This window comes from Piliocolobus tephrosceles, chromosome 7 (assembly GCF_002776525.5).
Source record: "Piliocolobus tephrosceles isolate RC106 chromosome 7, ASM277652v3, whole genome shotgun sequence".
NCBI classification, from domain to species: Eukaryota; Metazoa; Chordata; class Mammalia; order Primates; family Cercopithecidae; genus Piliocolobus; species Piliocolobus tephrosceles.
The window spans coordinates 3,925,471-3,949,442 of NC_045440.1; the positions used below are offsets into that span (position 1 = coordinate 3,925,471).

Sequence of the window (23,972 nt, forward strand, 5' to 3'; positions counted from 1 at the left end):
TTGTAATTTCCAGAAAGAGTTTGTTGAGGAGGAAGAATAAACAATTCTGTAAAAAACGTTCAAGGATGCTGACTTTATCCATGCTAATTCTTAAAATAATGGGTTTGGAGGAGCTTTAGTTTTAACATTCTCTAACTTTAATTTTGCCTTATGGTGGTTGCGTCCAAAGTGGAGTACACACTCCTCTGGGTGTACATGAGAAGATCCACTGGAGAACACTGATTTATGTTTATTTTTCATCTAAAAACAAGATGGGAAGTAACCTTTACATATACTTCACGTACAGGTTGACATTGGTGTCATCTGTTTTAGTCAGAGTTCTCCAGAGAGACATGAACAATAAGAGATCTATAAGAAGAGATTTATTATGAGAATCGATTCACATAATTACAGAGGCTGAGAAGTCTCATGATCTGCTGTCTGCAAGCTGGAGAACAGGAAAGCTGGTGGTGTAATTCAGTCTGAAGATAAATCCCCGAGAACCAGGGCAGCTGACAGTGTGACCCCCAGGCTCCGTCAGGGGTGAGAAAAGAGAGCAGAAGTGCTGTCACTAAGACAGGTCCTTGACTCACCCACGTTCAGCCCCGGAGACCACTGTAACTCCACCCTGATGGACGGAGCTTGTGGTAAAGTCTGTGACCAGCACACCCTGGAGAAAGAACTGAGCGCAGATAAAAATCCCCTAACGAGGAGCATGCCCAGTCCGTCTAGGCCATAAACCCGGGTAACTCCCGCCTCATTATGCAGTCATTATAATAAAATTTACATGTGATTTTGCCCCCCTGAGTGGGCTTTCCTTAATGAATTACGAATTATGGGTAAAAACATGCCTAGTTTAATTTCAATGATATAACTATAAATGCCAATCGAATAACATCATCTTGTCACTCAAACACAGCCCAGGCTCAACTCCTCCCCACAAACCCCAGAAAAGTGCTGAGCTCTGTAAAGAGGAGCCGATTTCACTTCCCAGAGATCAGCCCGCCCTCCCTTTGAGAGTGTGCAACTGTGCTTCAATAAGCTTTGCTTCGAGCTTGCATTTTGGTGTTAGCTTGCATTTCTTTGCTCACTATCACAAGAACCGAGACTGCTGACCTAGAGCTGGCTCTGTTGATCTCCTTGGTTGAAGGGCCCATCCCAACTCAGGATCCCCGGTAACAACAACACCTACTTCTTGATATAAGGATTCAATAATTTTTTAAAGTGCTGAGAACATGCTTGTTACATAGAAAGCACTTAACACACGCTGATTATTTAAATCTAAATCCTCACAACCGCCCTAAGAGGTACATATTATTATTCCCATCTTACAATAGAGAAAATAAGCTCAGAGTAATTAATTTTCTTCGGTCTTACAGCAAGTAAGTGATGGTACTGGTGTTTGTACTTATATTGAATGGTTTGACTCTAAAATTCTTCTTTTCTCTATATCAAAGAGCCCCATGAGGAATATCTATATATCTCTACATCTATGTGTGTGTGTGTGTGTGTATTTTAAATGAGAAGCTTATGGTAGAGACCAGGCTATCTGAGTCATGTATGATCATCATTACTATTTTGGTCAAAATATCTGGAAATCAGATTTGACAAAAATCACTTTCAGAATATAATGATTAAGATGATGAATTGTGATCTAAATGTTGAGAAGCTATTTTCTAAGATGTGGGAAAATCTGTAATACCTACGTGCAGAATGTGGCCTTGGAATTTCAAGTTTTATCACAATGACAACTCTTGTTACTGTCTATATATGAACAAATTGAAATCTCTACCTAATTTCTAAATTACTTACTACCTATACCATAGCTTTGTTCTTTTAGTTTACTTCTACCTGTGTGTAGCAAACACTAGAATACTTAAACATTTAAAAAAAAAAAATCAGAGATGCTTTACTTCTCTAAGCAAGGAAGCTGTTGAAATGGAAAGAACTGAGCAAGTATCAACAATGTAGCATACTTTGCTTTTTTCCTCATGCTGTAGATAACTGGAATAGTTCGGGCACCACATCTAAGCTCTTACATAAGTCTTATGCAAGACTTGTGAGCCAGTTCTTTCCTGAATCAGTGTCAGAGCTAATTCAGATATTTAAGGACCTTTGCTTCCTAATATTCTTGGTAAGCATGGCATGCACTTACTTAGTTCACTTCGGTTATTTTTAAATTACTTGGGTAAACACACACATTTACATTTATAAACATTCTTGCCAACACAGTGAAAGCTCAGATTGTGTTCCTCCAAGTATGCTTAGCCTGGGTTGTGTAGGGGAAAGGGAGGGAGAGTTTCTCTATTGTGAACGCTATTTTCTGAATCTTCCCTGAAAACATATACATGCACTTTTTTTGAGATGGAGTCTCGCTCTGTTGCCCAGGCTGGAGTGCAGTGGCACGATCTCAGCTCACTGCAAGCTCCGACTCCTGGGTTTACGCCATTCTCCTGCCTCAGCCTCCCGAGTAGCTGGGAGTACAGGCGCCCACCACCAGGCCCGGCTAAATTTTTTGTATTTTTAGTAGAGACAGGGTTTCACCGTGTTAGCCAGGATGGTCTGGATCTCCTGACCTCGTGATCCACCCGCTTCGGCCTCCCAAAGTGCTGGGATTACAGGCGTGAGCCACCGTGCCCGGCCCTGGATACGTTTTTAAAGCAAGCTATTATTCACCAGGCCTTTTGTAGACCATAACTCCAGCATAGCTAACACATCTACTCACTGGCTCAGTGATTTGATTTTTCTTTTTTTTAATGAGGGAATTGAGGCAGCGAAAAGTTAAGCCACTATGCTTCAGGACAAAAAGAAAATTTGAAACAGAGGTTAGGTCTCAAAGATCCTGTTTGGACCACAAAAGTGAAGAGTAGCAAAGAGGAAACATAAAAAAAAAATCAAAAGATACAATTGAAGGAAACTCCTAACCTCTTCATTCAGAGCACAGCCTTCTAGGACAGCCCTCTTATTCTTTGTCTTAGCAGTGTATCTCCACCTTAATGCAGAATTATAAGTGATCATTTTGCTCTCCAGATGGAGATACTGGGTCCTTTTTGCCTGTCTATAATATAAATGAGCTCAACACTGACTTGGGCAGCTATTGTTCTAAAGGCAGGGTGTCTGGGTTCATGCCTTGACGGAATTTACCAGAAGGATATGGTTTAGCACAGTGACTGTCAACTCTGGCCGCAATTAGAATCAACTGGAAGCTTTTATAAATCTCATGTCTGGGTCCCACTCTCCCAGGGATCCTTATTCACTTGGCCTGGGGAGGAGGCAGGGTGCAGCTGTGGTCAACAACTACTGGTCCGAGAAATATTACTGTGGGGCACACAGCTGCTATGCAAGGTGTTATGTGATCATATTCTTTATTTCTTTATTCCAACTGTTTTCCCAGTGTATATTCACATGGGAGATGAGTTCATGTAGTTCAAAGATGAACATTTTTTATCCAAATAGTTAAATATTTTTTATGTGCACTTAAAAATATGTAACTGGCAGCCGGGCGCGGTGGGTCACGCCTGTAATCCCAGCACTTTGGGAGGCCGAGGCAGGCAGATCACAAGGTCAGGAGATCGAGACCATCCTGGCTAACACCATGAAACCCTGTCTCTACTAAAAATACAAAACATTAGCTGGGCGTGGTGGCAGGCACCCCCCCCAGCTACTCGGGAGGCCGAGGCAGGAGGATGGCGTGAACCTGGGAGTCAGAACTTGTAGCGAGCCGAGATCGCGCCACTGCACTCCAGCCTGGGCGACAGAGCGAGACTCCGTCTCAAATAAATAAATAAATAAATAAATAAATAAATAAATAAATAAAATTATATATATATATATAACTGGCATGTCAAACTTATGAATGCACAAATATTTTGCTCAATACTGAAGGAGAGGCGAAATTCTATCTCTGCCTTCACGGTTTTTGGCTAGGCTTGAGGATTTAATTGACCAAAGACAGATTAACAGGAGAAATGCATACACATTCATTTAATATAAGTTTTCCATGACACAGAAGCCCTCATAAGACCCAAACAGGCAGTTGAGGTAGAACACATATATTGAATTGGACAAAGAGGAGTAAATTATTAAAGTGTGACAAATGGAAGGGGCTTGGGCTGGGTCAGTTATGGTGGAAAAGTAACTAGGAAGATAAGGATTAGTTTAACGAAGTTTCTGCAGACTGGTCTGAATTTTGACTCCCCATTTCTAGTGATAAGAGTGTTACTTTCTTTGTGGTATACGACGGACATCTTCCATATGGGGATCTATACCTTCCTTTAGGAAGAAAAAGGGAAGATCAGAGGGTCCTTCTCATACCTACTATTTTTTCAAGTGTCTACAGCTCAAAATAATCCTCATGTCACACTGGCACATTTTGGAGTGGCGTAGTCTGGCAGTTTTCAGTATGAAACTTCCCTTTAAAATAATGAATGAAAACTTACAGGTGTGTCAGATTCAAGACAAATATTAAATACATAATAGTATAGGTACTATGAGGATACTGCAAAAATCATGAAGTTGGTATGAGATTGACACTTAGGAAACAGGGCATGGGGAAATCAATGTGCTGGCATGAACAAGTCATGGTTGATCTATCTTATTCTTGGTGATGGCCCATACATCACTTTCAAGATGAGAAACAAGTGAAACTGACTCTATTCGATTCCCTAAGTCATCATTTTACCAATGGCCATCTCACTGGATCACCCATTTGCTAAAAGGCAGTTCACTGAATAATTGACTAACCAATCGACCCAAAGAATACTGACAGACAGATATCTTAAAACAGATCTTTTAGTGTTTCGCTTTGAGAAGTGGAAGAAAATGCACAGGAAAGAACTGGGATAGGACATAAATTCTCAAAAATAAAGAAGAGAGTAAGTTGCAGTGAAGTTGGGCTCATCCTGTCCCACCATTACAGGATCCTTGGGGTGTCGCTTTGCCAGCTGGAAACCTCTGTGGCCAGTGGTGCCTTTGCCTGAGTTTTGCTTGGGGCCCTCTGGGCTCATTCCACCACTTGGCCTGACAGGCTGCATTCAGCTCGTGGTACCAGCCTGGATCCCCCAGGCCTACGAAGGGCGAGCCAGGTGTGCAGCGGCAAGGGGTGTGTGAGCAAGCAAGGGGTCTGGCTACTGCGCACAGCCAGGCACACCAGCTGCAGTGGGGCAGGCAGCTCCAGGTGCTAGCATGGGCACTGGCTCCCTGCAAGGCTATAGCTGGACCAGGTGTACCACAAGCAGCTTCCACAGCTGACACTGGGGAACATGCTGGCACCCAGAAGCTTGGAGACAGCAGGAACTCCAGAGCCCCAAAAGAGGTGTCACAGTCCTGGTGTGGGGAGCTCTTAGGTCCGGACTCCCTGAAGGGTCACAGCTCTTCTCTCCTTCTCTCTTCTCTCTTTGTTACCCGCAATGAACAAGGGGCGTGTTTTAGCCCTGTTTGTGTTACAGCTCTTTTAGCCTTGCCATTCGGAGGGTTCCAAGTTCTTGTCTTGCATCCAGGAAAAATGAAGTACGTGAACAAGTGGAGGGTGAGAAAGGTGGAGAAGAGCTTTACTGAGTGACAAAACAACTCAAGGAGACCAACATTGGGTAGCTCCTCTCTGCAGCTGGTTGTCCCATCACCTTCCCAAGTCTAGCTGAGTCTGGGGTTTTTATGGTCTTTAGAGGGGAGGAAGTGTGTGTTGACTGGTCTATGGGCAGCCATGGGAGGGCCCGGAGAAAGCACCACAAGTTCCCACTCCGGTCCATGTTCCGACTCCAGTCCATGTTCCCACTCCGGTCCATGGGACCGGCAGACTGGCCCCCAGGCTTCAGGTCCTCCCTAGCTTGAAGGTGGGGCTTCACTGGCGACCCACCTCCTTCTGCCCAGAAGCCTCTCTGCTTCCTGCTACCATTCATGATGCCCAGGCTGCTCATGTCAAGGGGCACCTGCAGGCCAGCCCCAAACTGCCCTCAGCCTCCCTTGGCCTCTCTCCTGTGCTCGTTGGTAACCAAAGTTCAGAGGGGGCCGAGGTGGCAGGGGGCTGGCATGTCAGCGCCGTCCTGAGTGTGCGCACACCTGGCCAGGCTGCAACAGCACCCAAGCTTGGCCCCAACCTTGCTTCAAAATTGGAGGGGGTGCCAGGAGCAGGGAAAGGCCAGGCTGCGGGAGCAGACACCCCTGAGACTACAGGGCTTGGTGGGCCTTCCCAGGCCCCCAAGAGTGCAGAGATGCCCAGGTTTACAGCCAGAGCTTAGGCAGGTGCAGCTGTGCCCAGGAGGCTCCCGCTGGCTCCCTGGAGTGTGCAGCCCTGCCCTGGCAGTGCCTCCCCACTACAGTCGGTGTCACGGCAGTGGCCACTCTAGATAGGCTGCTGCTCCCATCACCATTGTACCTTAAGAGACGTTTTCTAGGGTCTGAAATTTAAAACCAACTGAACCACTTGAAATTCACATCCAACTGAGCTGAGCTTAGAAATTCATGATGAGATGACTCTGTGATGCTGAGAAGAAACTAAAATAAAAAGAAAAACCCTCAGTAATGTAACAGTGGATCACAGTGAATTGATTTTTGCTGAAATGGCTTTTTGTGAATTAGCTGCTTAACAAAATAGATTTGCTTTAGAATAGCAGCTACTGTCCTTATAGAAAACTGGAATAATTTTATTGTAGGCAAGTCTTTCTATGTAAGTCCCCTTCTCTAGACTGCTAACTTCTGGAAGTGTATCACATCTTTGTATTCTCTCCAACAGCTTATTCATTGTACTTGCTGGTGAAACAGCAATGAGCCCTACTAAGATACATTTGGGACAGTGCCCATTTCCATTGCAATTTAGGGCACACAATCTCAAATCCAAGTATCACTTCAGTCTAGCCAATCCAAATATCAGTCTATAAATAGAAATGATGAATAGGAGATCTATTTATCTTTGAATATGATGTAACTGTTAACTAGGATTTAAAGAAACAAATAAGGCCGGGTGCGGTGGCTCACGCCTGTAATCCCAGCACTTTGGGAGGCTGAGGCGGGCAGATCACGAGGTCAGGAGATCAAGACCATCCTGGCTAACACGGTGAAACCCCGTCTCTACTAAAAATACAAAAAATTAGCCGGGCGCGGTGGCAGGCACCTATAGTCCCAGCTACTCTGGAGGCTGAGGCTGGAGAATGGCGTGAACCTGGGAGATGGAGGTTGCAGTGAGCCCAGATCAGGCCACTGCACTCCAGCCTGAGTGACAGAGTGAGACTCCGTCTCAAAAAAATAAACAAACAAATAATTAATTGAAAAAAGACTAATTCACACTATAGATCATGAGCTATGTACATTTAATCATAAAATTCAATTAATAATTTAATTGAGCAATCTTTAATATGCAGTAAGAATTCTAATATTGTTAGGTGGTTAGATATTGTTAGGTGCAGCTGGGAAGGGGTGAGAGAGGACAGCAGAAGGGCTGTCACTAAGACAGGCCCTGATCCACCTATGTTCAGCTCCCAAGACCACCCTAACTCTATCCTAATGGATGGAATCTGTGGTAAAGTCTGTGGCCAGCACATCCTGGAGGAAGAAGAACTGGGCACAGATAAAGATCCCTTAAAGTCATGAATGCCCAGTCCATCTAGGCTGTAACCAGGTAACTTCATCCTGACTATACAGTCATTACAATAAAATTTACATGTGTGTTTGCCCCCGAGTGAGATTTCCTAAATGAATTATGGGTAAAAAAAAAAAAATGCACAGTTTAACTTCAGTGATATAACCATCAACTGCCAATTAAATGACACCATCCTGCCAGTCAAACACAGCCCAAGCCTCGACTCCTCCCCATAAACCCTGTAAAAGCAGCTGAGCTCTGTAAAAAGGGGCTGATTTGCAGTGGCTCAGGCCTGTAATCCCAGCACTTTGGGAGGCTGATGTGGGCGGATCACAAGGTCAGGAGATGGAGACCATCCTGGCTAACACGGTGAAACCCCGTCTCTACTAAAAGTATAAAAAAATTAGCCGGGCGTGGTGGTGGGCGCCTGTAGTCCCAGCTACTCGGGAGGCTGAGGCCGGAGAATGGCGTGAACCCGGGAGGTGGAGCTTGCAGCAAGCCAAGATCGCGCCACTGCACTCCAGCCCAGTCAACAGAGCGAGACTCTGTCTCACACACACACACAAAATAATAAAAAATAAAAAATAAATAAAAATAAAGTAAATTAAAAAATAAAAAAAAATATGGGGCTGATTTCACTTGGTAGGGATCAGCCCACTCTCCCTCTGAGAGTGCATTATTCTGCTTCAATGAACTTTGCTTTGAGCTTGCATTTTGGTGTTATTTTGCAATTCTTTGCTCACTATCACAAGAACCAAGATTGCTGATCTAGAGCTCTGGCTCTCTTGATCTCCTTGGTTGAAGGGTCCATCCCAATGCAGTATCACTGGCATCATCACCAATTTATAATCCTTCCTTTCTAACGAATGTTGACTTGTTAACTTTCTCCCTTCGGGGTGACAAATAGAATTGTTTCTGTTCTAGTCTGATCAGAACTCTCATATCCAAGTTCTATTAATCTTTTTTATGTGTCTTCTGTGCAATTCTAGTCTCAGGCTGTTTTATACCAAGATTGTCACTCTTATGTATTAAGTGCAGAAAACCGTCTGTTGTGTTATAAATGTTCAAGGTGCTGGTTTTAGATACAGTCTTTGCCGGGGTATTTATAGGGGTTGATTTCCTCAAAGGATCCCTCTGAAATGCATGCCACACAATGGGAAAGTCTCTTCTATTAGGTGACCTTGGATTTCTCTCTCTGACTCAAACTTCTGCCCTATGATGGCAATAGAAGCATTTAAACTTAGCAACTTCAGTCAGAAAGAGTAATTTCCTGATGGGATCTGAGCAGATTATGACCCTTTAACTTCTGTAAGTCAATTAACACTTGATGTTTGACTGACACTCAAGTCAAACATCATTAAATGCTTTACCAAGCAGCAGAACCTCAAGGTTTCATTGTTTAATCATTCACTACTAGTATGAGGACTGAACTAGCATTGTACAAGCTGAATAAATAAACAAAAACTCCCCAAACAATATACTACTTTAATATAACTGCCATGTTTGTCTATCTCCAAAAATATGATCCTTCTAAGAAATATTTTGTTTTAACCTAGCCAATCAGTTAGCCAGAACAGAACTAGCCGCAGACATTACAGGAACTGGATAGCCATCCCAATACTAGGCAGATCCCTGTCTTAGTTTGTTAAGGCTGCTATAACAAAACACTTGGCCAGGCGTGGTAGCTCATGCCTGTAATCCCAGCACTTTGGGAGGCCGAGGTGGGTGGATCACCTGAGGTCAAGGGTTCGAGACCAGCCTGACCAACACAGTGAAACCCTGTCTCTACTAAAAATACAAAATTAGCCGGGCATGGTAGGAGATGCCTGTAATCTCAGTTACTCTGGAGGCTGAGGCAGGAGAATCGCTTAAACCCAGGAGGCAGAGGTTGCAGTGAGCTGAGATCACGCCATTGCACTCCAGCCTGGGTGACAGAGTGAGACTCCATCTCAAAAACAAAACAAAACAAAACAAAAAAACCCCACAAAACACCTTAGACTGGGTCATTTATAAACAACAGAATTTTATTGCTCACAGGTCTGGAGACTGGGAAGTCCACGGTCAAGGCGCCAGTAGATTCACGGTCCAGTGACGGCCCGTTCCACATGGACGGTGCCTTCTGTGTGTCCTCACATGGCAGAGGGGGCAGAAAAGCTCCCTCGGGCTTCTTTTATAAGGACACTAATCCCATTCATGAGGGCAGAGCCCTCATGACTGAATCACCCCCAAAAGCTCTACCTCTCAATACTATCTCCTTGGAGTTCAGGTTTCAACATATGAATTTTAGAAGGACACAAACATTCAGTACATAGCAATCCTCACCCCCAGTTTTCCCCCTGAAATTCCATAAGGAGAGGCATCTCAGTCATTACTTTGAATTTGAAACTCGGTTATTCCCATAAAGGGTTTTATATTATGCTCCCAAAGGCTATCTCAACTGGGCTTAATGAACAGATACCTTGAAACAAGACAGGCAGATGGCTTAGGAATGGAAAATTTACCTTGGTGTTTTGTAAAATGAGGTAAAGGGGCAGGGACTGGGAAGACAATTGACTTGGTGGGAAAAGGGACCCAGAAATAGACATTGTCTCATTCCCAGCACCCGGAAGGGCTGCCTGATCCTAGACATTTTATGACCTTTGTGACATTAGCAGTAAAGCCTATAAAGAATCTCCAGGTCTAGAACTGCATTGCCCAGCAGAATGGTGGTCTGCAATGATGGAAATGAATTCCATCCACTCCATCCAATATGGTAACCACTGGCCACATGTGGCTATTGAGCGTACAAACTGTGGCTAGTACAAGTGAGGAGCTGAGCTTTTTAATGTAAATGTGTAAATATAAAGAACCCCAGGTGGCTAGTGGCCACCAGAGAGTACAGGTCGGGACCATGTTCCCTATGACAGTTTTGTCTACATATTGCCAAAACCCAACAAAACTCTAATTTTTTTTTTTTTAGAGACAAGAGTCTCCCTGTGTTGTCCAGGCTGGTCTTGAACTCCTGGGCACAGGGCTCAAGTAATCCACTGCTTTGGCCTTCTAAAGTGCTGGGATTACAGGTATGAGTCACTGTGCCTGGCCTTATTATTACTTTTAATTCTAACAACAGACCTTCAAGATAAATATGAATTTTTTTTTACACAATGAAGTTGAAGTTCAGAGAGGTCATGAAGATAGTACAGGACAGAGCTGGAATTTAAACCTAGACCTGTCTGACTTTGAAGTCTATATTTTTTCCACTACATCATACCAAAACTACCAAACAGATAAAAATACTTAAAAATTTTATCTATGTCTGCTTTTCTAGATCAAGCCATACATTTATTACATTTTATTAGCATAAAGAATACAGTTTTTTCTCTGTCATTCTCTGTACCTATTTCTCTTTATTTGATACAACAGAAGAGAGTGACTATTGTCTACAGCAGAAGTAGTTCTCTTAGGAAACACAAATGGAATAATAAAAGGTAAGGACTAACTTATGACTAATAGAGGCATCAATTGCTACTAGCATTCTGAGATATAATTATTTTTAAAGTATATTAGGAAGAACAGTTGCATCTTCTCACTGCATGTTATTTGAGGTAACTATTCATAGCTGAACACGGATACGGATTAATCCCGGTATGACTCAGTTCAAATCCTGTGTTCTTATGATAGGCCATCAGCAAATTAAAGAATGAGAATCCTACGGAGAGCTCAGTTGTAAGCTAATAATTAACTTATCAGTTCAAGGATGGTCTCAAGCTTTATGTGCCGGTGTCATTATTTAAAAAATACCAACTGCTTGAAAATGTAAGACTTATGAAAATCAAACATAAACAAATGTTTATGTATTTGAATAAATTCATGAGAAGCAATGTTAATTTTAGAGAAAGCAGAAGAGTATGATATACGTGACAACACAGTTGTAGACAGATCCCCAATTAATCAGTTTTAAGTGCTCATTTCAGTGATTGGATTTAGTCTTCTCGAACCAGACTTTAGAGGCTGTAAAATGAGCCAAAGTGAAACAAGAAAAGACTAAGTATCCAATTAGACCCACAGCACTATAGAAGGCTATGCTTCTGAACAAGCAAGGAGGGTCAAGGGCCAGCTATTTTAGGAACAATTGGTACCCAGAGATATCAGTTTAAAGGGAGTGCTTAGAAATGAAGAGTTAGCCCTCAGAAGAAAACCAGGCAATACACAAAGTAAAAGTTCACAGTATTTGGCAAACTAAAAGTGGGCCAGACATTCATAAAGAGCCCTTGTAGGTGGGCAGTTGAGCACTGACAGGATAGGGGTCACTGCAAGGAAAGAAGTCAACAACAGAAACATCCAGCCACCAAGGAGACTGCAGCGTAGAACAAGAAAGCCTCTGGGAGGACAACATAGGAGCCAGGCCACTGAAGAGCTAGGGCGTCAAGAAGAAAGTCAAGGATGGGCTCAGTATGCAGCGGCACGTGAGCTCAATGCACGACGGACTCATTGCTGAGCGAGAGAGCAGCTCCCTCAGAGTCCTTAGAGTTCCCTTAGGAACAATGAGGTGCCGGCTGGTAGGCGTGAGGACTCGGAGCAAGAAAAAGCTCAGTTCCGTCTTTAAAGAAGGTGAGGCCACTTGGTGTGCAGTCTTAGTAGAAAGAGTGGCCCTGCGGGAATCACCACGAATCATCTCTCTCCCTGGGGGCTGCTGAAAAGATCAGGGTGCCAGAGCCCTTACTTGCCATGGATAGATATGGACTCGGGCCGTGGTACCTTGGAAGGTAGCAAGGATAGTAACCTTATTCTCTCAAGCTTCTCTTTCTCTACCTAAAGGCATAATCAGAGTTAACCAGAGATTTTCGTCACCCCAATGGGCACAGACACACTCTGAACCACAGGTGTTCTCTGATAGCAGTGGAAGATGATTCTCTTTTCCATTTAATATTTTTTATTCTCATTTTATTCATTTTTATTTATGTATTTTTTAGGGACAGAGTCTTGCTCTGTCACCCAGGCTAAAGTACACTGATGCAATCATAGCTCACTGTAATCTCGAACTCCTGGGCTCAAGCAATCCTCCCATAATTAGGACTACAGGCATATACCACCATGCCCGGTTTTTTTTCTTTTTTTTTTTTGAGATGGTGTCTCAGTATGTCACCCAGGCTGGAGTATGGTGGTGCTCTCTCAGTTCACTGCAACCTCCACTTCTCAGGTTCAAGCAATTCTCCTGACTCAGGCTCCTGAGTAGCTGGGACTACAGGTGTGCGCCACCACACCTGGCTAATTTTTTTATTTTTAGTAGAGACGGGATTTCGACATGTTGCCCAGGCTGGTCTCAAACTCCTGACCTCAAGTGATATGCCCACCTTGGCCTCTCAAAGTGCTGGGATTACAGGCTTGAGCCACTGTGTGCACTCCCAGCTACTTTTTTTGAGAAATGTTTTTGTAGAGATGGGTGTCAGGCCTCTGAGCCCACGCCAAGCCATCGCATCCCCTGTGACTTGCACCTATACGCCCAGATGGCCTGAAGTAACTGAAGAATCACAAAAGAAGTGCAAATGCCCTGCCTCGACTTAACTGATGACATTCCACCACAAAAGAAGTGAAAATGGCTGGTCGTTGCCTTAAGCGATGACATTATCTTGTGAAATTCCTTTTCCTGGCTTATCCTGGCTCAAAAAGCTCCCCCACTGAGCACCTTGTGACCCCCACTCCTGCCCGCCAGAGAACCAACCCCCCTTTGACCGTAATTTTCCTTTACCTACCCAAATCCTATAAAACGGCCCCACCCTTATCTCCCTTTGCTGACTCTCTTTTTGGACTCAGCTCACCTGCACCCAGGTGATTAAAAAGTTTTATTGCTCACACAAAGCCTGTTTGGTGGTCTCTTCACACGGACGCGCATGACAATGGGGTCTCACTATGTTGCCCAGGCTGGTGTCAAACTCCTGGCCTCAAGTGGTCCTCCTGTCTCAGCCTTCTCCAAAGTGCTGTGAGAACAAGTATGAGCCACCATGCCAGGCCCTCTTTTCCACTTCAGTGTTTTCTTTCACCGCTGTAAGAACCAGATTCTACTACGTTTTTGGTGCCATCATTTGCACCCAGGAAAACTGCAAGAGTCCCTCTGTATTTGCTCCTCTGATGGGGGGGTGGTTGTGAGTACAAAAGGCCATATTCTTCCGGTAGCACAGGGTACAATGTCACTGATTATCTCCACCATGCAAACCAGTAAAGGCATGATTTGGAAAAACTCACGTATCTCGATGCTCTGCCACTAAAATCCATTTGCTCCCTTTCTGTGTCTACTGTGTTTCCCCACACAGTGTTCAAAAGTTGTGGCAGTTGCCCTTAAGTGTTTACCTTGTTTTTTCTTATTTGCTAGGAGATTTGGCTTCTGAGAGGAGTTAAAAAACGGAGAAAAAAAGTGTGGATGGGTGTATCTTGAAGTCCACTGTCAAAAACTTAGCAGTATGCCAGCTGTGGTGGCTCACGCCTGTAATCCCAGGACTTTGGTAGGCCAAGGCAGGAGGTTTGCTTGAGCCCAGGAGTTTGAGACCACCCCAGGTAACATGGCAAAAACCCACCTCTACTAAAACCATAAAAAATGAGCCAGGCATGGTGGTGCACGCCTGTGGACCCAGCTACTCGGGAGGCTGAGGTGGGAAGACTGCTTGAGCCCAGGAGGTTGAGGCTGCAGTGAGCCGTGACTGTGCCATTGAGCCCCAGCCTTGGTGACAGGAGTGAGACCCTGTCTCAAAACAAAACAAAACAAAAACCAAAAACTAAACTCAGCAGTGAAATCAGCAAATCTGCCTTTGCCTTCTCCAAACTTTATTGTCCACAGTCTTGCGTATGTGTGACTCTCAAAGTTATCTTATCAAAATGCTTTGGTTTTAGCTTCTTCTTGGGATAATTAATTTGGGCTAGAGTCAACAGAACACCAGAGCTACTTGGAAAACAACAAATCAATCTCGTAATTACCATAGAAAACATCAAAACCAGAAAAAAATGTTAAGAATATGCCTGTAGAAGTTTAGAAATATTTTCTGTAATAAAAAGAATGACGTTTATATCCTACAGCATAGTATACCCAGAAGGAGGCAAAAACGCTACTGAACCGTGAGAAAGAACATTGCATGTTCTCTTTTTCAGTGGGAAAGAAAAGCTTTATCAGAGGCAGGCTGTTTTAAGGATTAATGTTCCTAGATGGAGATAAATCTTAACTATTGAAATAGTGTTTTCTCAGATCTAATTTAAAAAGTGTTTGCTTCTGGAAATCTCATACTTGTTCCTTTGTTTATAATTATTTTGAACATTTGCTTTCTGTTATCTGTGAAGAGATTTGAAAAGAGCAGGTCTGTAGGACGGTGGCTTCAGGAGTGACCTCCCTCGGCTTAAACAGGCATTTGTTGGGTAACACCTCTGCATGATTTTTCAAAGTTAGCAGAAGTGAGAAGGGTAACTGAAGTTTCCAGAATCAAGAAAAACTACAAAAGAAGCTCATTTTTATAAATGCTATTGTCTTATATAACCCCCTGGAAGACACCCAGTTCTCACTTCTAAGAGCTCTCATGAGTCAGTTTGTCATTTGATATTTTGTAGAGTTTGCAGTAAATTGGAAGACGTGAATTCTTCTACTTAACTTCAATGACAAACTATTTTGTGCTTTAGTTTCTTAAGAAACTAAATTGAGGGAACCTATTTTATCTCTTTCCTATCTATGTCCAACCTACTCCCAACTTCTAGAACAGTTTCTTGTATGTAGTGAGTGCCCCATAATTGTAGAATTACATCGAATTTGGGAAATTTTTCCTTCTTTTGAAAATGAAGCTAAAAAAATATGAAGCCAGGAAGTTTTACCAGTCTTCCCCACAAACACCCACAGACATCAGCCTCTCAAGCATCTGCCTTTACTGGGCTGGGGAGTGAGTATCCTGTCTTCCCTCCCCTTCCTTCTTCTTCCTTTGCTCTTCCTGCTCCTACCTCCTCCTCTTTCTCTCCTATCTGCTCCTGTTCCTTCCCTTTCTCCTCTTCCCCTAACCTAGAATTTTCTAACCAAGAAATCTATACACACAAAGAGCAACTGCCAATGGGAAAACAAGATATCACTTTATTAAGAGCTAGGCGAGGACTCAATCATCCCAATGCAACACTCTCTAGCAAGAGGAATTTGGAGAATAAAGTTGAAGTAAGGAAGCCTAAGTCCCTGTGCCTGACTCTAAGATTATCAGGGAGCCCACCTATGCTCCAAAACACATCAAAAAGGATATAAGGAGGCCAGGCATGGTGGCTCATGCCTGTAATCCCAATACTTTGGGAGGTTGAGGTGGGCAGATCACTTGCGGTCAGGAGTTTGAGACCAGCCTGGCCAACAAGGTGAAATCCCGTCTCTACTAAAAATACAAAAAGTAGCCAGATGTGGTGGTACACGCCTGTAATCCCAGCTACTCAGGAGGCTAAGGCATGAGAATTGCTTGACCCCAGAAGGCGGAGGCTGCAGTGAGCCGAGATCGTGCCACTGCACACTGGCCTGGACAAGACAGTGAAACTCTGCCTCAAAAACAAAAAAAAAAACAAAAATAAAGTAAGATCTTACAGCAAGTCAGCAAGGTCCACCAAGGTCTTTGACCAGAAGCAGAGAGTTTGCCATGTGGACACAGGAAACAGCAGTAGAGTGACTTGCGTGGGTTTGTCCTTAACCACTCAGGAATTTCAGGAATTCCGACCATGGGTAAAACCCAGTGCGGTGACACTCTCAAGTTCTCACCAACCAGGAAACCACTTGCTCTGCTTTGGGGAGGAGTTAGTGGAGGACTGGGCGTGGGCAGAAGAATGCACACATTTTGCTTCCCTCATGGACAGAGACAGGAAGTGGGAAGGGGAGACTAAATGATCCTGGACAGGAAAGCATAGATCCAGAATTGGAACGTGAGTTTATGATCTTATTCTATTTCTATTTGACAGAGGAAACCACTCCACAGAGCTGTGATTTGCCCTGGGCCTTCCCACAATTCTAGAAACCCATGACTTGTCATCATTGCACGGTCACGTGACTCCCAGCTGGCTTCAGCCTCTCCGTTTCATCTCCCTCTACTCTCACCCTGCTGCTTCCAAATCAGACTTCTTTTCAGGTCCTTAGACAATCTCTGTACTTTTCCATCTCCGTATCTTTGATGACTTTATTTCCTTTCCTCACTCCATCATTAACATATGTACCCCTCAAGACCCAGCTCAGATGCCATTTCTAGGAGACACTCTGTTTCTGTGCCAACAACAGTTAAGCCTTCATTTGTGTGTCCAAAGTGTGCCCCAGAGCAAGGATCTGGCAATCTGCATTTGAAACCTTGCTCCTTGGCTTCTTAGCTCTGACTTTGAGCAAATTACTTATTTTTTTGTTGTTGTCACTCAGTTTCCTAAAATATCATACAGGGAGTTGTCATGTTGTATTAATGGACATAATATAAATTAAATAGGAAAATGGCAAGTATCCATCGGTCACCAAAAAGGGAGCCTACTATTACTGCCTTTAGCTAGATTTTAGCACTGATGACAAAATATGGTTAAATTATATCTATTTGTAGACCTAAGTTATCCCTTCCCATTGATTATTCACTTGCTGAGGCTGCAACAATAGCTGCCCGTTTTATCTCTTCCGTCCCCACCCAGCTGTCTTGCACAATATATACAGTCAATACATGTCTGATCAACGGAGTGGACTGAATGTGCCAAAACAGACTTGACTCTCTATCAATGATACAGGAGCTAAAAAGAAACTATTTAGGCAGAAAGTGAGAGTTAGGGAGCCCTTGGCAAGGCTTCCCTTGTAACAAAAAGCAGCCCCCAAATGATTTCTTTTCTAACAAAGAGCAGCCTGTAGAATCTAGCTGTAAACACAGAGAAGCAAGCTGGAAGCTTGCATGGGTGGATGACGGCGCCTGTGCATTGCAATGGGAGAAGGCTACCTGGCGGCCAGGCACGTTCGACACGGAGGCTCCATCTTCTCTTTTCTTTGTCACCACGTGTGCAGTAAAGGAACAGGCAACATGGCACTGGCCAGGTAGAGAGTCATCTGCATAATAAAAGATTAGGGTGGGGTGGCCAGCTATGCATATGGCTCACCTGGTCTCACCAATCTCTCATGCCCTATGTAAATCAGACACCACCTCCTCAAGCTCATCTATAAAATCTTATACACTTGGCTGTGGACCAGAACACCTGCTGGGGAGGCCCTCTCACTTTGCAGGAGAGAACTCTTCCTTTTCTTTTGCCATTTAAACCTCTTAACACTCTTAACCTCACTGTTTGTGTGTCTGCGTCCTTAATTTCCTTGGCGTGAGGCAACAAACCTTGGGTATTACACACCAACGATGCTGCTTCATTCAGCTCATAGATGGCAAAAATCGCAATAACTTTTGCACCAACCCTAATGCTAAATTATTAATTATGGCCGGGCGCGGTGGCTCAAGCCTGTAATCCCAGCACTTTGGGAGGCTGAGACGGGTGGATCACGAGGTCAGGAGATCGAGACCATCCTGGCTAACACGGCGAAACCCCGTCTCTACTAAAAATACAAAAAGCTACCCGGGCGAGGTGGCAGGCGCCTGTAGTCCCAGCTACTCGGGAGGCTGAGGCAGGAGAATGGCGTAAACCCGGGAGGTGGAGCTGGCAGTGAACTGAGATCCGGCCACCGCACTCCAGCCCGGGCGATAGAGCGAGACTCCATTTCAAAAAAAAAAAAAAGAAAAAAAGAAAAAAATTATTAATTACTACTTACCTAAAAAATGAGAACCATATAATTAGTGTAGAACACTACACGTATTTAGTCAAAATACCAATAACCTAACTTTATGTATATGTCACATGTATTCTTAAAATTAATGCTTCACTTTAGTAAAGTATTATAAACTATTAATCATTCATCTTAACTTGCGCTTAGCCTTTACTGGAAGTTCAGTTCTCTCCAAATTTTTTTTCTCCACCTGGTTAAGAACGGTTTTCTTTGGATTTAATCTGGTTTTTCTATTGTAGATCACATCTAATCAACGTAGTTGAATAGACTCAACAAACCAGTAAGAGGTTGTTGAAGCATCATTCATAACAATAGGTAACAACAGTTCCTTACAGGCCATATCTCATGCCTTCTGTTTTACTGGTGCCAGTTTATGCCCCAGGAGGGTTAGGAATGGCATCTAACACCCCCGTGGAGCAGACAGACCCCTTTTGTGAGTGTGTATTTGTTTCAACCACATGCCTCTTAAGCTCACTTAAAAAAAATAAAATTAAAAAAAAATTCCTGTGAGTATAGGAAGTTTGCATCACATTGGCTCTACAACGTCTTTAAAGGCAGCGATGACTCCAGAACACAGAGGAGACAAACAAGGCCCCTTTGTTCCAGGAGTGCACTCCTTAAAGAGCAGTTCCAAGCCCATCAGTCTGAAGGGCCAGGCAGTTGGCCCCGGGGGAGCCTGCCAAACAGCCAGAGATGCTTCCCGGGAATCTTCTGCTGTTGCTGAAGTGTTGACAGGCTCTTGAGCTGAGAGCTCAGGCGGCTGATAGGAATATATAGCTCAGATAGTCAGAAATCAACCTACTCAAATTTCTCAGACCATTCTCTCCTTCGTTTCTCTCTTTTTAACTATTCAAGTACAGATTTTCTTTTAAAAACCTTCCTCCCAGAAAATGTCTGCATTCCTGCTTCCCCCTGGGGGTGACGAAATAAAAGGCTTAAGGTGCTTTAAGGCAAATGGAGTCACTTCCCCTCCCTTCAGCTCTCAAGTTCTGCTGATTCCAAGGGGTGGGCAGGGAGGGCCAGCAGTTGGCGGCCACCCCCTCCCTATCTCCTCTCACTTGGTATCTCCCTGGCCTCCCCCTCAATCAGGTCTTCCAGGACCATACAGGGAAATGAAGAATACTGTTCGCTTACGAAGAATGTGGGAATCCCTGCAGTCCATGAATTTTTGTTTCTATTTGACTTTCTTCTCAAAAGCCTTTTATTTTCTAAAAGCACATACAACATAAGCCCATTCTGATGACTTTAGGAACATCTATTCCTCAATGCAAAGATATTAATGCTAGATAATAAAGCTCTGAGTTCGTACGTTTAAAAGTCCAGAGAGTGAGGAGTGGGGGGAGAGAGAGAGCAGAAAAACGCTAGCTGCCTTAATACTGATTTTCCTCTTCTACAAGCCCTTGATATTTAACTAATGTACTCTACCTTTCTCAAGTTCCCCAGCAGCTAAGGAAGGCCATGTGACTAATTCTGGCCAATGGGATGTAAGAAATTCGAAGCGCATTTCACAGAGCAAGTTAGGAATACACCCATTCTTCCAGCCTTTCCTCAACCCTGCTGTCTGGACCAGGGACTTGGTGTCAAAGGCAGCGTCCCAGAAGAAACCTCATGCAATGCAGTGACATACCAGCCCAGGAGACCCTATCTCTGGACTCTGGGGTAAAAGAGCAATACATTTCTATCTTGTTTATACCACCGTTAATTTGAGTTTCAATTTTATTTCATGAACCCAGTCATACTTTAAGCCAAGGTGGATTTTCCACAAAGCTAATGGAGCAGAACTTTAGAAACTCCCAGTCGTGTCAGGCGTGGTGGCTCACGCCTGTAATCCCAGCACTTTGGGAGGCTGAGGCGGATGGATCACCTGAGGTCAGTAGTTCGAGATCAGCCTGCCCAACATGGTGAAACCCCATCTCTACAAAAATACAAAAATTGGGTGGGCGTGGGCATGTTGGTGTGTGCCTGTAATCCCAGCTACTGGGGAGGCTGAGGCAGGAGAACTGCTTGAACCTGGGAGGCAGAAGTTGTAGTGAGACAAGACCGTACCATTGCACTCTAGCCTGGGCAACAAGAGCAAAACTCCATCTTAAAAAAAAAAAAAAAAACGAAACCCTCGCTTGCCAGGATGACTCCAAAGCCTGAGGAGGAACCCCAACATTGGGGTCACATGGTCATCTTATACTCTTTTCTTTAAAGAGTTCCTCAATTGCATAAACCTCACAACTCATCCATGATAAGCCAGTGAGTCTTTTCACGTGTGCCTCTTGCGTGGGGCATGGAGCACAGTCAATAGTTTACACTTTCTCTTGCTTCAGATCATCTACTTGGTAACATTTACGAATAGCACAGCCCATTGTTTCTCAAAGTACATTCCTAGATATTAATAATTGTTATAAGAAAAAAGAGTAACAGAAAAATATAATATTAGCTAATATATTTTTGTCTATGTTTTTAACTACAGTATTTCTCAGAGAAAGCAATGTGAGAATGTGCCTAGTGAATATCCCAGCACAAGAGAAGGCTGTATTTCCTAAAAGTATTGAACCACCAAACCCCCTTTTTAAGTAGTTTGTGGGTTATATTTTTGTGAAGCATGATTTGAAAGCACTCTCCTGATATCAGCGGCAAATATTTATTGACTATCTCTTGGGGGAAACTAAGTTTTTTGTTTTTGTAGCATTAGTGGAAGAAGGTGATTTTTCTTCCTGATTTTATTGTTTAAAATTGCTCCCTGTCTGGAGTTTGCTGTTCAGTAAGCATTGATTCCAGCAATATTGTCATTTCTGCATTGACACTGGTGCATCTCTCAGGTCTCCAACAAAAGCTAAGAGTGACATGTACAACATGTTAGATCACCTGTGGGGGAAAGGGTGTGAGTTCAAGGGAGTTGGAGTCACACTGAGGTTTCATCTCCCATGAGGAAGATCTTTGATGGTGGGCTACAGAAAGCTACAACCACAATGCAGACGTAGTTCTGCAGAAAGGACCGATTTCTGTGCTTAAATCAGTGCTTGGAGAAACCTCCAGGCTCATTTATGTGAGCCACATTTTCGTTACAGGAAAATAATTGACACCAGGCTTCTTGTCTTTAACTGAAATTTAAGCATTTACACCTGTATTCATCTTCTAGGGTTTCTGTAAGAAAGTATCATAAACTGCATGGCTGCATGTACCCTACCTTTCTCAAGTTCCCCAGCAGCTAAGGAAGGCCGTGTGACTAATTCTGGCAGAAACTTATTTTTTCATAGCGCTGGCGACCGGAAGTTCAAAGCCAAGGTGTCAGCAGTCCTTGCCTCCTCCCACCTTCTGCTGGTGGCCATTGATTCTTGGCATTTCTTGGCTTGCAACTGCACCACTTCAGTCTCTGCCTCTTTCCTCACATGGCATTTTCCTCTTTACAGGTGTTAGGAATGCAACATACTTTTTGGAGGGGGCACAATTCAATCCATAGTAATACCAAAGACTCCTTAATTTTCTGTAGGGCAGCATAATGTCATGATGGACAGGGCTCTGAATTAGGAGTCCGAAGTCCCGAGTGGGCCGTTATCAAATCTCCAGGCTACATATCTATATACATAAACAAGGCTAACAATACACTCCTTGACTTCCCTGTAAGGGTTGTAGCAAAGATATAGAAAAGTGCTCTGTAGCCTTTCAATGATGATAGAAGTGTTATTGTCTTCAAAGAAACATGGCTAATGTGGGTAATTGAAATTTGGCATATGATCTCACACCTTACTTTAGACAATCATTTTGACCTCTACCTCATTCATCTCTGTACTAGACAAGGACATAATTTTGTTTACATTGCTGCCCTTGCACTCTCTACTAAGGGATGTTGGATGATGAAGAAAGTCCTTGTTGGTGCAGCCAATTCTCAAATTGAATCTGAAGCATCCAGTAATGGGAAAATGTCCACATTGCTTTAATAATAATTCTTTAATGGAGTTTCAACTTGGGGTAAAAGACTGAAAACTGCCAGCAGAAGACTTTTTCTAAAAAAATAAAAGCAACTACCTATTAATTAATCTAAAATTACTCAGCTTCAGCTGTATGTGCCTTTAACATGATAAGAAGGGAACAGTAGGGCCATGGTTCATAAACTAGTGTCTTCGTCTCTAGAAGCACTGGTGATAGTAATGGGGATTTGCAGGCTAGTTGAGTTTTGCAGAAGTTTCCCAGATCATATTTTCATTTACTTAGTGCAGGGTAACTCAAATGTTCGTCCTTTTTCTTTGGATAGAATTTATCACATCGTTTATCAATAGTAATACTGGTTATCTCATGTTGGGTAAATGTTCTCTTTGGCAATCATATATCAATCTGAATAAATAAAAAAAAAGTTACTTATAATGTGCAATTTTTTGATGTGCAAAATCTTATAAAGCATGGGGATAAAGGGAGATCGAGATCTTAAACAGGGATTCTTGATGGTTAAAATATGGTGAAAAGAGTGAAGTTGAGGGTGAATACTGATCACATGATTCCACTTTAGTGAACATTGGAAAAACAAGGCAGGCTTCCAAACACTCTGTTCTATTTGTACTTCAACTCATTACTTGACTTAAATGCCTTTTAACTCTGACCTTCTAGAATTTCCTGTACAATCTTCCACTGTTTAAAATGAAGTTGCCTGATTGATTTCTTTACCATTTCAGAATGTCCTGTATCATTTTAATGACTGTGGAGTGTGACTTTGTTCTCAGCACAATGAGTAATGAAGCCAAAACACTGGAGAATACGTTTATGTATTCAAGAAAACCTCAGACGGGGCAGAATGCTTTCATAATGCAGTACATTAAAATCAGACGAAGCCTCGAAGGACAGAATCACCGACCCTGAAAAATCTCAAGCTGGAAATCAGAGTGTACTACAGAAGACAACAGCGTTTGAGGACATTTGCGGAAGCAGCCCCCTCTCCCTTACAGTCTGATAATCCCACACGGTTTTACCAAGCTCTCTGGCCTTCCCTGAACGTCAATAAAAACTGCATCCCCCGACTTCCGTTGGTGGTTTCTTCCCTAAACTTTAGGGAAGTGGTGGTTTATGTGGTGTTATCTTCCCTAAGCTTTAATTTAATATGATCTTACTTAGGCATTTCTCTTAGAGAGTAGGTCATTGTAACGAAGTGTTTTTCACCCTCTGGGAAAGAGGTTTCTACGTAAGGGCCAGGCCGTGTTTTCCCTTTCATCCAGTGATTCCACCATAAGCAGCCTCTCATCTTCACTTTTCCTAACAATTTTCTTAAAATCAGTGTATTTTTTTGCAGGACCGGATATCACATTACATTCTCTAGTCAGGGTGGGATGTGAAGTGCGAACAAAGAACGATAACTCCCGAAGCGATTTTTTTTAATGTAAACTTTGTTAGGAAGCATAACATACACACGTGCCAACATAAAGGGTGCAACTCCACGAAATTTTATGCAGACACTCACTCACGGAACCACAACTAGAACAGGAAATAGGATTTTGCCAGCACCTCAGAAGCTCCTATGAGGCACTTTGTAGTCACTCCTTTCCCCCCCCCCCCCCCCCCGAACATAACAAGTTCATTTTCTGACTTCTATCACTGTAGATTAATTTGCCACTATTCCGAACTTCCGTAAATGGAATCGGACAGTACACACTCTTTGGTACCTGGCTCAATAGTCTGTTCCTTGAG

General features: G+C 43.3%; 1 long non-coding RNA gene across 1 annotated transcript; it reads left to right on the plus strand.

Moving 5' to 3' along the window:
• Positions 1-978: 978 nt before the first annotated feature.
• On the plus strand, positions 979-23,305 carry LOC111551380. Its single transcript, XR_002734343.1, has 2 exons — positions 979-1,154; positions 22,967-23,305. It is a non-coding gene; the product is annotated as an uncharacterized LOC111551380 (long non-coding RNA).
• Positions 23,306-23,972: the final 667 nt, after the last annotated feature.